The sequence below is a fragment of the Henckelia pumila genome, chromosome 3 (genome assembly GCF_033568475.1).
Source record: "Henckelia pumila isolate YLH828 chromosome 3, ASM3356847v2, whole genome shotgun sequence".
Classification (NCBI taxonomy): Eukaryota; Viridiplantae; Streptophyta; class Magnoliopsida; order Lamiales; family Gesneriaceae; genus Henckelia; species Henckelia pumila.
This window is the reverse complement of record NC_133122.1, coordinates 82,904,057-82,917,962: the sequence shown is the minus strand read 5'-3', so window position 1 is coordinate 82,917,962 and position 13,906 is coordinate 82,904,057. Positions and strand designations below refer to the sequence as shown.

The 13,906-nt window shown below is 38.1% G+C and overlaps 1 non-coding gene across 1 annotated transcript; it reads right to left on the bottom strand.

The window, feature by feature from the left end:
• Positions 1-11,977: 11,977 nt before the first annotated feature.
• On the bottom strand, positions 11,978-12,084 carry LOC140894026 (small nucleolar RNA R71). Its single transcript, XR_012153581.1, has one exon. It is a non-coding gene; the product is annotated as a small nucleolar RNA R71 (small nucleolar RNA).
• Between the last annotated feature and the right edge of the window lie 1,822 nt (positions 12,085-13,906).

Genomic DNA, 13,906 nt, shown 5'->3' with positions numbered 1-13,906 from the left:
ACGTGCAGATCGGAAGCTCCGTTCCTCCGATCGGAAGCTCCGATGCCACGTGTCAATCTCAACCACATGCAACCACACACCTGTCACCGACAGTCTATCGGAAGCTCCGATCGCTAATTGGAAGATCCGATCTCCTTGCTTCCGATGTGATTCCGATTTTGTTCCGATGTCACCAAGATCGGAAGCTCCAATCCTGGATCGGTGGTTCCGATCCCACTCGAGTCTTGGGGTCCTCTAAGCCATTTTCGAGTATCATGGATCCATTTATGAACTCCGTTAACCCTTCTGAAATTTCCTTAATCATGTTTTACTTCATCTAAACATGATTACATGATTAATATACTCATTAATCGCTAATTCTGGATACGGGTTACTAAATTCTCCCCCCCCCCCTTAAAAGATTTCGTCCTCGAAATCTAGGGTAAAACCTCGAGAATGTAAGATAGACCACTACTTGAGTGTCTGGTCGAAATAGCTTCCGACAGACTCAGACTCTCGTCGAATTCTCTGCAAGCTCCGATCCTGGATCGGTGGTTCCGATCCCACTCGAGTCTTGGGGTCCTCTAAGCCATTTTCGAGTGTCCTGGATCCATTTATGAACTCCGTTAACCCTTCTGAAATTTCCTTAATCATATTTTACTTCGTCTAAACATGATTACATGATTAATATACTCATTAATCGCTAATTCTGGATACGGGTTACTACAAAGACTAAGGCAAGCTTCCCCCAATATGCTCGACTGGGACAGTCCATAGTGCACAAACATATGGAAACGCTTCCTATTCCATCTCGAAACTCGACAGTCATTTGCGCCTGGTATAACTCACCTCGGAGTCTCTAATGACACCATCATCACTAGCTACCTATCATGCATCCGACCATTGTCCATTGCTAAAATGCAATATCCTTGACAAACAGTCTGCATGGATGTGGCTTGCCGGCTGGAAAGAACAAAGTTGTTTCATCGCTACCTTGCGAAGCCTTCAATTCCCACAACAATCTTGTTGGCCACTAAGTCGATCAACGACTGCCTCGATCATTTCAATGACCTCATGCACCACACGCTGAAAATTAGTGACACACCCTGCTGGATCTCGAGAACTAGATCTCAGCTAATGTCACACCTCACGATCAGACAACTGATGCCCATACGAGTAAAAAATTCTCGTTGGATCTAAACCCCAACGGTATACTAAGACATCATCACAAGAACACTATCCGGGGAGCTACCAATTCCTTCGCTTGTTTCTCCTGTCAAGTTAACACCTAACTTGACCATACAAGTCCAATTGCAAGCGTCCCAGATTATAGCAATCCCAAATTATTCGTCTCTGGCTATCCTAGAGACTCTAAATCATCCAAATTGCCGAATTCTATGAGACTGTACCAAGTACTCATCTCCTAAGCACTAATTGAAAAATACTACCCCAAGTATTTGTTAATTGTTGCCCTCGATCATAGCTGATTGGCTCAACCAATTGAACTCGTCGATCTACTTAGGCTCGCACTCATCAGGTCAGACCACCACTGATCATCTAAACCTACGTGGCTCAATCAATAACCATGACTCAGCTGTCACGAAGAACTATTTCCAAACACTTGGAATACCCAAATCTCTCTGGTTTCAACACACCCATATTTGATAACCAAAAAATAGCTATTAGTAGCCTATCTACACAATCTCGTGACTTACTAATGACAGCTGCCTCGTATAATGAACTTAATCAACCTAACTCTGACAGAGTTAGCCCATTGCCACTAGTAGTCATTAGCACAAATCCCGTGCCACATTAGCACTACTAATCGTTGTCTTGTTCATCCAAAGCGAACATCAAGACGAACTAAGCCCAAGATTTCCTCGCGATCTATCAATCTAGACCATTTCCATCCCATGAAAATCCTACGCTCAACCTCTGAAAATATCAGACAGTACTTAGCGCAAACACTGGACTCACTATCCTTGCCTCGTTCATTCATGATGAACATCGCGACTCGTCAAGTCCAAAATATTACACTAATGAATCCCAAAGATTTCCACATTCTTCGGACACGCTCCTAATTATATCCCTTGCTAAGACTGTGCAACAATTCAAGACTGAGGTAGCCCACCATGATGTCCACTTGGAATCACCGTCAAGTGTACACTGACATAAATCACGCGTACCTCACATATCAAATAGCCATGAACAATCCTTAGTATCTGATATAATCCAATACTGATGAAGTCGATCATCATGAAGCAATTCTCCTATTCGAGTCGAAGTCTCGAAACAACATCCCATCCAGTATCTCGGATAACTCCTATCGCTGGGAAAACCCTAATCACAACTCTAATGACAACCCCTTTTCATCGCTGGTAGAAACCCGTCCACCTACTAGATCCACACATCTAGCAGTATCTCATAGGTCAAAACTCATCTGCTCAGAGTACACACTTGTTAAGAAGATCCTCCAAGAATTGTTCCCACAACAGAATACTCAACCTATATCTCTGGCACACCAGACGATATCGAACCATCGATATCAAACCTGATATCTAATCCAAGGTCATACCCTGTTGTGACTGTCGCCAAATCCCTAGACAGAGTAGCTTTCCCACCGCCATCTCCTGAAGCACAAAGGCTCCCAGGTAACGCGGGCATAGGGTCGCGCCCCATCACGTCTAGTCATGGCCATAGTCCACAACTCTTGGCATATACTTGACCTAGCATCCTGATGAAAATCCATTATTACAAGTCTAAACCTATCAAAGGTCAGACAACCTACTGTTCTAAGGAAACAACCTAGAACAAAGCCCAGATGTTCTAAACCGAACAATACCCTTAATGCCTCTAGATGATTCCACTCATCGCTGGCACTATCTTAGTCTTTTGACTAACTAGGTCAATCATAGGAAAACACCTAGACTAACCGCAAGTCAAACAGTCATAGTTGGCCCACTCAAATCCCATGAGCTACAATAGTTGAACACTAATCAACTAAAACCAAGACAAACTTAGCAAAATCACTTGCAATCACCCACGAATTGCTGGACAAATAATACATGTATCATTTCTTCAAGTTATGTACAATTTCTTTATTACAATCCCATGTAATACAATTAGAGTATTCCAAATATAACCAAAATGTACAACCAATAACTTGAATGATACAATCTGAGTCTGATGATTCCTTAGAACTAAAATAATGTTTACAACTACAACAATACAGTATTTAAAATCATCGTACTAGTCTTCGTTTCTTGAGCATGAAGCTTCTAATCGACACACGCATCAATGCAAGCGTACTCCCGTCCAAGTCTCTCTACATGTCCTCCCACGAAGAACTCCAGAGAAATGGCACGTGATAGCTAACCAGCTATGCTCTGCGTCAGTGCATGTCAATCGACCTCTTCTACTCACGATCTACCGTCAGCTTTCTTCTTGTAACCAAATCATGCTTTTGAACATGAAGTTCCCGTACGTCTACCAAAAGCATCGATACAAGCGTACCGGAGAAACCATGTTCTGCATGAATTTAAAGACCTTACGCTCGAAACCCATAATGCTTTAGGCACTCGAGGCATTCCCTGGTGAAGGTCTATATGACGATCTCTCCAACTACGACTGGAGAATCTTCAGAGTAGTGTCATCATGGTATGGATTGTACAGATGCAAACATCAAGTATGTCCCAACCAATCCTCTGCCACTGCCTCTGACATCCGATACTCGATCTAAAGCAAGGATCCACATGAGTAGAAGTCTCGAAAGCTCGGACACGATCCTTTGCTCCTGCCCGCACTTGCTGGAATCCCATAAGCCAAATCTTCATAAATCCTGCCGATGATGATAGTCTTCGGGCAACCTAATCGCCGTATCATCACCTCTTCCAAGGTCTCATCAATCCTATAAGGATAACCCAATGTCTTAATACTATATCCCAAGTCTCTTGCATGCATGCTCTGATACCAATAAATGTAGCGACCTAACCCGGATCCACTACCTAATCAGAGTTAATAGCATAATTAAGTATGCAGTAAATAAATCGCTGCGGAAGACTTAAATAAAAATAGATCGGCATAATACAACCGGTTAAACAAATTCGATTATACAATCCAATCGAATAAATAAGCCGAAAGGGCAAAACCTACAGCTAATCCTGTTGTCTTCACTGGTCACTGGATACTCCAAGCTCCAGGTGCTCAATCCTGCACCTACACCTGCCCCGTCGAATGGGGTGTCCAGATACTCAGAAAATACTGGACGTGAGCTCTAAGCTCAATACGAAAGCACGGGTAAAACATACAAATATGATGCATGCAAATGACAGGGTATCCATATCTGGGATAACTGTATACAACTGCTCAGTAATGGCGCCTAGGACATGATTGGTACAACCCGGGAAGCAAACCCTGCGTACACTGCTCATTCCTACAGGACGTAGACCGTGTCTTACAGATGCCAGTGCCGGCTAACCCGTCGGTCGCGGGGCGCTCGACATCAACTGTCCAAACAGGGCTGAGCGGCCCTAAATGACTCATCTCAAAAGATGGACAGGAATAATATGATATGCACATGCTGAATAATAATATGACACACAAATGCAACATATAAGCATGCAAAACCCGCTGGTTATCTCAGTCTGTACTTACGTACCTTTCTACAGGCGGTCCTAGCAGTCCCACTCTAGGTTCCAAGCCTATCATCAACTCTACAATGCAAATACCCATGCATCACTAAGCTATTGCATACTCCTAAATATTTTAAGGAGACCATAGCTATACCTGCGTCCGTCGTTAGCCCGCTGATGGCGACTATCCCACAACTAGGAGTACACCCCTGTTGAAGTTCCACAACCTCGAGCACGGCTCCGCTACATGAGCACTGCTCCGCTACTATGTCAGACACTGTCTGACTATACTAAAATATACTCACTACTCCAACTCTAAAATAAGAGTACCCAAAGCCCTAAAATAGAGCCACGTGGGAGAAGGAGAGGAATTCGGAATTCGCACCAAATGAGGAGCTCGGACCTCATATTTATAGAACACGTTCGGATTGTCCGAACTCGTCTTTGGATCTTCCGAACCCGATCGGATCCTCCGATCTCTTCTTTGGGCCGTCCGAAGCCTGCCACATGTCAACACTCACACATGCAACCATACACCTGTCCAGTACACTGTTCGGATGGTCCGAACTGGCTCTTCGGATCTTTCGAACTCAATATTACATCATCCGTGACGTCATCCATCCAATGATACCAACACACGTGTCATTGCTCAAGTTCGGGTTGTCCGAACTCAACTTTGGAGCGTCCGAACTGCTCGTATCCTACGACCCTTGGCTCCGTTCCCAGTTCGGGTCCTCCGAATTCAGTTCGGATCGTCCGATTTCTGGTCCCTCGAAACCTTTCCCACCATTTTAAGTGTCTTGGATCCATTTCTGGACTCCGTTAGTTCATTTGGAATTCCCTTAATCATGTTTTACTAAATCCAAACATGATCACACGATTAACATGCTCATTAATCGCTAATTACGGATACGGGTTACTATACTTCTGCCCACCAATCGTCGCTGACATCTGTAAATAACACCAAATCATCCTCATATACGGGTATATCCATTTTCGAGAGTTTCTTGCATATCTCCTTTAGTTGGTTTATCCCTTTAGTATGTTCATCGGTCCATATAAACCTTGCCTCTTTTTTTAACAAAGAACTGAACACCTTTCTGTACATTACAAGGTTGTTTATGAACATTCCTGCAAACTTAACCACTCCAAGAAAACTTTGAAGTTGTTTTACGTCTTTGAGTTTATTTGAAAAATTCTGTACCTTTTCCACAATATGGGGCTGTAGAATTATTCCAGATTCATCAATCTCAATGCCAAGGAATTCGATTTTTCTTATTGCTATGACTGTTTTCTTTTTAGATAAAACCAGTACTTCTTGTTTACAAATTTTAGATAAAATCTCTAAGTGTTTAACATGTTCGTCTATGTTTTTTTGTTGATATAAGAATATCATCAATATAAACAAACATAAAATTGAAATAATCTTTAAAAATATTATCCATATTTCTTTGAAATATCTGGGGTGCATTAGCCAATTTCATATGCATAACTTCCCAAATATAGTGTCCTTATGGACTAGAGAAGGCTGTGAATGTTTTACTGCCTTCTTCCATCCGAATCTGATAAAAATCAGACTTGCAATCAAACTTTGAGAACACTTTAGCATTTCGTACACAACTTATTAAATTTTCTCTAGTGGGTATAAAGTACCCATCAAACTCCAGGATTTTATTAATACCTTGGTAGTTAATAACTAGCCTGGATTTTTCTCTTTTTATTTCACCATGATTTCTAACCAGGAAACCTAGACTGCTATATGGTGAAACTCCTTTTTTAATTAAACTAAGGTCCAAATATTCCTTGATAATCATTCTCATATCTCTTTTATCTGTTATGTATATCGAGATAGACTTATATCTAACGAATTCATACTCTTTTTATTTTTTTAAAGTAAGGCTGACTTTGAGTTCATTTCTATCCTACCATGCCAGAGGATGCTCATTATAACTTTTTTTGAGCCTCTTTTTGACATCTTCAAGGGATACATTGTTCTCCAACTCTATATCTATGTGGATTAAAGTTACCTTGAGAAGATACATATCCTCTATTTGGAGTTCTTGTTCTCTTGTTATTTTTAACATGATTTCTCCAAATCTTCTGAAATCTTTCAACTTTGGGTGAAAAAGTTGTCCTATATCACCACGCTAGCTGCGTAACATTATCGGCATTTGTTGATAAAAGGCAACCTTGAGTCTTTGAACGATAATCTTATGATCACAAAGGGTAGTGAACATAAGTCTTCTTAACTCGTTATATTGTGTGTATTTCTTAAACATTTGTAAAAATTTATTTTCCAACAAGATATCAGCTCCTGTATCATGGAAATATATTGGCAGTGTCTTTACCTTGTACCAAGGAGTCTGACCTGCGCCTCTCATAAGGATCTCTGCTTTCTTTATTCCTTTGCAAATAATTAGAATTCTTTTCGAGAAATCTTGTCCAACAATTTTTGGCGAATCTTATTCACATTCTATAGGGAAGACTCCTCTTTTTGCTGTACAAATTCCTGCTCCTGAATCAATATAGGTTGCAAAGTATATTCATCTTTATATTGTTCATACAACATTCCAATTATAATGTATATGTAGAAAGGACTTGTTGTCATTTTACCTAAAGGAATTACTAAATGGCCCCGCCATTTTTAATAAAATGTGTTGTAACTCAGTAATCCGATCAAGATTATTTATCCTTAATTTTTCTAAGGCCTCAGTAGGTAGAGTATGATTACTCTTTTCTACTTTTTCAATGCATTCTAGTAAATCATGCTCATGATTTACTAACTTCAAGAGTTTTTTCTTTCTCTATTTGTAAACAAAGTTTTCAAATCTGGTTAGGGGATTATCCCTTACCCAATTTTCTTGGTTGGCCATCTCATAGAATTTTTTATTGAATTATCCAAGTTTTTTCTTTTGCCATAATATCTATTCCTCTTTCAAAGCGTTTACATGGTTTATGGTCCTCAAGAAACTCTAGGCCAAGAATGAGCTGATCTACTTCTTTTCCTGAAATTTCACAGATTTGAACGTCCAATTCTCCAATATTTATCACTCCTTGGTAAGTTCCTTTTTCCTGCTATTCTAAATAGTAAATCGAGTTACAAGGGAATTGGTATCTAAAACTCGTAATTTTGAATATTGTTTTAATTTATTTACATCATTCTGGATATCTAAGTTTTCCCATTATGGAAAACTCCTTTTCCTTTGGTGGAATTTCTTGAATATGAGATTTGTCCCATCTTTTACTTGTCATTCGGTCCCCCTGGAAAGATAACCTTTTGGGTTCTATTTTAAATTCTCTGTATAGAACATGCTTGTTTTGAATTTGAATGTCTGTTTCCTGAATTAAAGGAAACTCGATTCTTTCCGGGTAGATTGCTTGAGCAACCTTCCCAAAAATCTCTGGAATTTCAATAAACTCATTTCTAATAAATAATTCTGAATGACGAGTATTAGAAAGAGCATATGAAATTTGATATGTAATAGAATATGATCTATTACCTTCCTTCATTAATCTTTTTTCTTTAAAATTTTGATGCAACGTCAAGGCTCGACTAAAATCTCTGTTAACTAAATTGTAGGCTATTCTTGGGTAAATAACTACTACAATTTTTTATAGCACATCAATTTTCTGAGATAGTTCCCAGAATAGCATCTTGTATATTTTCCATTCTTTTATCGCATACTACGATGTCTATGGGTGAATCTATTCCTTCTTTAAAACTACCTTTGATCATTATTTGTATTGCTTCAATATGAATCCAGGACATCGTCTTTGCTACTTCACTTTTTAGCTTTTTCACTCCTTCTCTTATTTCTTCAAAAGGAATTAATTTCATTTCAATCTGATTACTAGTTAATCATCGGGATCGCCATTTCCCTTCTGGATACCTTGTAAATCAGATTGTGCCTTCTTTGTCTAAGGCCCAGGTTTCCTAAGACTCTTTCCACTTGTCCTGCCAAAAATCCTTGATATTTCTGTAGAGTAGGATTTTCTCTCATAATTCTTTGGATCATATTATGAGATATAGTAGTTTGACTGAAAAATCCTGCCAAAATTTCATGTGTTTCATGTCGAAACTCTTCCTCTTTACTCTGATTCTGGTTTATCCTCAGATTCTTCTCGACTAGATAGTATTTTTTCCTTGTATATGCTTTTGTCTGAGGGTATATCCTCAAACTGATATACTTGGACCATATCTTGAAAGAAGACCGCATCATCCATATCTGGTGTTGCTTCAAAGAGTTTGACTCTTTTCTTATCATTTTCTGGACAATTTGTTGAAATATGTCCCTTTGCTCCACATCTCCAGCAGTTACACTCTTTAAAACTTTCACTTGCTCTCGTATAAGTTCTCCTGAAAGTTCTTCTGGATGGAATTATTTCCCTACTTTGAAACGATCTTGTTGTTGGGGATACTCTTATAGGTCCAATTCTTTTTCCTGATTTATATGATCTGGCCTTTTGTTTGGACCAATCTGTTCTTTGTTTCCAAGAACTTCTCATTTTTTTATTATAGGTATTATTTCGGAATTTCTTCCTTTTAAATCTCTGTGCTCTATTCCCAATGACTGTTGGGAGATCATTTTCTCTACAACATAAAGGAGTATGTTTATCTATACTTCTTATCCTTTTGTAATTCTTTTGTAATGCTGCCATGTGGCACCAGTCTGCCAATTTATCTTTCAGAAAAGAGGCGCGTCTTGCCAATATATCTGGATTACTTGAAATGTATTCTTTTATCAGCATTTCTCTTCAGGGACTTGGCATTTTTGCGAAAAATAGCTGGATAGCTATATTTTCCTTGACTCCCGAACTCCATCTGTATTTTTTGAATAACATAATATATTCATCAACTAAACAGATATCATGAAACTCGAGACTATATAGAGCTTGAGTATATATTTTCTTCTTCTCTTTATCTTGATTATTGAAATAGTTCACCCCTATAAATTGTGCTTTAAATAGGGTGGCCATTCTTCCTCCAATTTTGCTTAGGAATTCTCCTGCTAAGACTGATTCTTTAGTCTTGGGCATAGTCATTTCCCAAGTTATTTTGACAGATCCCATTAGAATCATTTCTAGAATTTTAGTGAATCCTTCTTTATTGATATCTAATGTTCCTGCTGCAATTCTCATAGCTGACATCCAATCATCTATGAGATCTTCTTTGTTTTTGAAGTCTAGAACATCAAGGTTTAACATAACTCCATAAGGATGTATCGGATCTAAAACAGTCTTTTCATACGAAGTTTGATGGAGTGGGATTTTACTCCTTCTTGTCCTTGTTCCTGCTGGATGTGAATTATCTCCAAGTTTGAATTCATTATGTGGTTCTTCTGTTTTAACCACATATTTCGGAGGATTCCAAGAAGGTTGTTCACCTTCAGGAGAATTCATCTTTAGATATACAACTTTAAGATTCGCAAATGAATCTGCAAGATCTTGTAGATCCTCAAGATTTAATATTTCTAAAGTAGTCATCATATAGTATTTTTTTTATGATACTGCTTTTATAAAATTAATCATCATCTCTTCATCATTTAAAGATTTTTGTACCATTTTGGTTTTACCTTTCTGATGTGACAAAGGTTCAGTACCAAACGAGAGTGGTAATCTTCCTCCTTTCCTAGAACTCGATGTTTGTTCTAGATTTTGGATTTTCATTTGAAGTTCCCTGTTCTAGATTTTGGATTTTCATTTGAAGTTCCCTTAAAGTTACAAGAATTTATCCTTGTTTCTTAAGGATTTCTCCAATTTTTTGAGGTATTTCATACAACTGGTTGCTATAATATTGTACCGTATTTTTGATTTCTCTAAGATCTCCGGAGAGTTTAGAGGAATCTGGGGTAATTTCTAGAAATTGAGAGTTAGAAATCATCTTTTTTAATCCTTTCAAAATCGAGAGCCTTATTAATCAAGACCTGTTGTAAGGAATCTATTTTAAATAGATTAACTTGTTTATAGGATTTCATATAAATGAAATCCCCTTGGTTCAAACCTTCGTTTGAAGTCATCTTTTGTTGAAAATCTCCCCCTCAACAAAGAAAATTATGATTTAACGAATAATATTACATCTGAATAATTAACCTAAAGCTCTGATACCATTTTTTTGGATAATTATTTATACCATAAATGAGCAAAAAATCTTCAGATTCTAGCATAAACCTTTAAATTTCAAGCATAAAATCTTTAGATTTCAAGCATAGATTAGCATAAATCAAGTACAAGAATTAAACATTAAAATATTCAAGTTTGGTGGTCCTAGGGAGTTATAGTAAAGAATCTTTTGGTCAGGGAGTATTAGAATAATGTTAGGATGGGTATTGGGGATTTAACTACAATTTACTCTATTATCATTTATATTACTAAAATTATAACTCATCAAAACCTTGAAAATTGAAGGTTGAATTTTAGGCTAATGAATTGAAGAGCTTATAATATAGATATCTTAGAAAATAAACATGGTGGAAGGTTGAACGAAGTCGCACCTCTAGAATTCTCTCCATAATTGTTCGCTGCTAGTAGTTTATCTCTTTATTTTATTGAAATGTTTTAGTTTTATAAAACCTTGAAAATTCGTAGCTTTAAATAGGATTAATTCAGCCTAGTTACAAATATTTAGTGTAATCTTAAATATTCAGTATCTGTGGGACGATAATCTACTCACCTTTATTAAAACTTGACTCGTGCGCTTGCGAGCGAACATAAATAACCCAATAAGTTTTTGGTGCCATTGTCGGGAACTGAAGTTTATTTGATTTACACTGAATTGTTACTAATTGATTTTAATTCTGATTTAGATAAAATTTTATTTTGTTTATTTCTTTTTTTGATTCCACTTCTTTCTATGTATGCAGTATATGCGCAAAAGCCAAAGTTTCGATTCATTACTCTTTGATCCAAAAATCGAAAAGACTGCAAAACCTTTGAGAAAATCCAGGAGAGAAGAGCTTAGAAGAATGGATGAAAATCAAAACAACGGAAATTGAGGGGGGAATAATGACCGGTACCAATCCGCAATCATTTTAGGCTCGTCATTAACACGGACTACTCAGGAATTTCTAGACAGACCATAACTATTAACAATTTCGAGTTGAGCGCTGATAAATATGGTTCAGAAAAATCAATCCAGGGGACCAGAATCTAAGGATCCTAATCTACATCTATAGACGTTTCTTGAGATCTCAGATACAGTTAAGATTCATGGTGTTACTGAAGACACCATCCGATTGAGACTGTTCCCGTTTTCTCTTAGGGACAGTGCACGAAGCTGGCTACAATCCCTACCCTTGGGAAGCATCACTACGTGGTAATACATGACTTCAAAGTTTCTGACAAAATACTTCCCACCGGCCAAATATGCTCAATTAAAAATTGAGATCACTACATTTTTCTAGCAAGACTCTGAAGATTTGTATGAAGCGTGGGAGCGCAATAAAGATTTGATGCGGAAATGTCCAACCCATAATTTCAAGGATTGGGAGAAAATTGAGTTATTCTACAATGGGTTGAATGAGCCAACAAGGATGTCAGTGGATGCCGCAGCTGGTGGCTCCGTTTTCTCTAAATTCCCAGCGAATTCATATGACATGCTTGAGCAGATGACTATAAATATCTATCAGTGGCCAAGTGAGCAATCACAAGTCAGAAAACCAGCCGAAATCTATGAAGTTGACACGTTCACAACATTGTTCGCACAAATGGCCGCTATTTCTTCATAGCTTGCAGTAATGAACAAGGGAAACCAAATGATCGAGATTGCAGCAGTTGCTACCGAAATGAATTCTGTTGAATTAGAAGAAACCGTGGAGCAAGTTCACTATGCAAACAACAAAAAATTCAGCGGCTATCAAGGTAACCCTCCTCCAAATCATTATCATCCTGGGCTGCATAATCATGAAAACTTTTCATATGCCAACAACAATAATGTGTTAAATCCTCCACCGGGGTTCAACAATAAAAAAGGAGAGGGTAAACCATCGTTAAAGGATTTGGTGAGTACTTTTGTTACCGAGTCTTCCAAGAATTTAGATAGAAGTGAGTCTCATCTTGACAACCTTGAAACATATGTGACCAATATGGGTACCACTATGAAATTTCTTGAAGTGCAAATTGGTCAACTTGCAAGTGCCATAAATAATCAGCATAGAGAATGTTTTCTAGCAACACTGAAACAAATCCTAAGGAGCATTGCAATGCTACCATTCTTAGATATGTTAATGAATTTGGTCAAGCCACCAAATATTTGAGAGTGGAAGAGAAAGATGTGGCAGTAGAGACACCAAGTGATCAATCAAAAAGAGGCCTCAAGACCAAATCATCTACATTGAGTAAAATACCGGATATTCTTAAGACTCACATGCCTTTTCCTCAGCGGTTCCAGAAAAGGGGACTGGATGCTCAGTTTGCTAAGTTCTTGGAAGTTTTCAAGAAAATTCATATCAATATCCCTTTCGCTGAAACTTTAGAGAGAATGCCGAGTTATGCCAAGTTTATGAAAGAGATCTTGTCGAAGAAGAAGAAATTTGCTAAGTTTGAGAATGTGGCATTAACTGAGGAATGCAGCGCTATTATTCAAAAGAAGCTTCCACAAAAGCTTAAGGATCCAGATAGCTTTAAGATCCCATGTGATATAGGAGGTCAGTTTGTGGGAAGCTCACTTTGTGATCTTGGGGAAAGTGTGAATCTAATGCCTATATCTGTTTATAAGAAACTTGGTTTAACTGAGATGAAGCCCACCAGAGTAATGTTGCAGTTGGCAGATAAATCAGCCAAGTCTCCATGTGGATTGGTGGAAGATGTACTAGTAAAGGTGGAAAAGTTGATACTTCCTGCAGATTTCTTTGTTCTTGACATTGAAGAAGATCATCATGCATGTTCCTATCATTTTGGGACGACCTTTCTTAGCCATTGGAGAAGCAAAGATTGATGTGAAGAAAGGTGAATTGACTATGCAAATTGAAGATGAACAAGCCACCTTCAATGTTTTTGAAGAGGGAATCCACTCAAAGAAAGACCTAGAGGGCCGAAAATTGAGACAAGATGGAAGAGCTGAAAAATGTTACAAGCTTGAAGTGATTGAAGAGCAAAACAAAGAGCCCGACATAGTGAAGCGGATTGTAAAAAAATTCAAGAAGAAGAGAGATCGAATCATGAAATTTTGGAAGGTCAAAGAGAAGAATAAATCCTCCAACAAAGTGGCAGTGACGGGCTAACAGTGGTGTTTAGTCAGGCTGATGACTATAAACAAATTGCTTCTTGGGAGGCAACCCAAGCATTACATCCTTTTATTA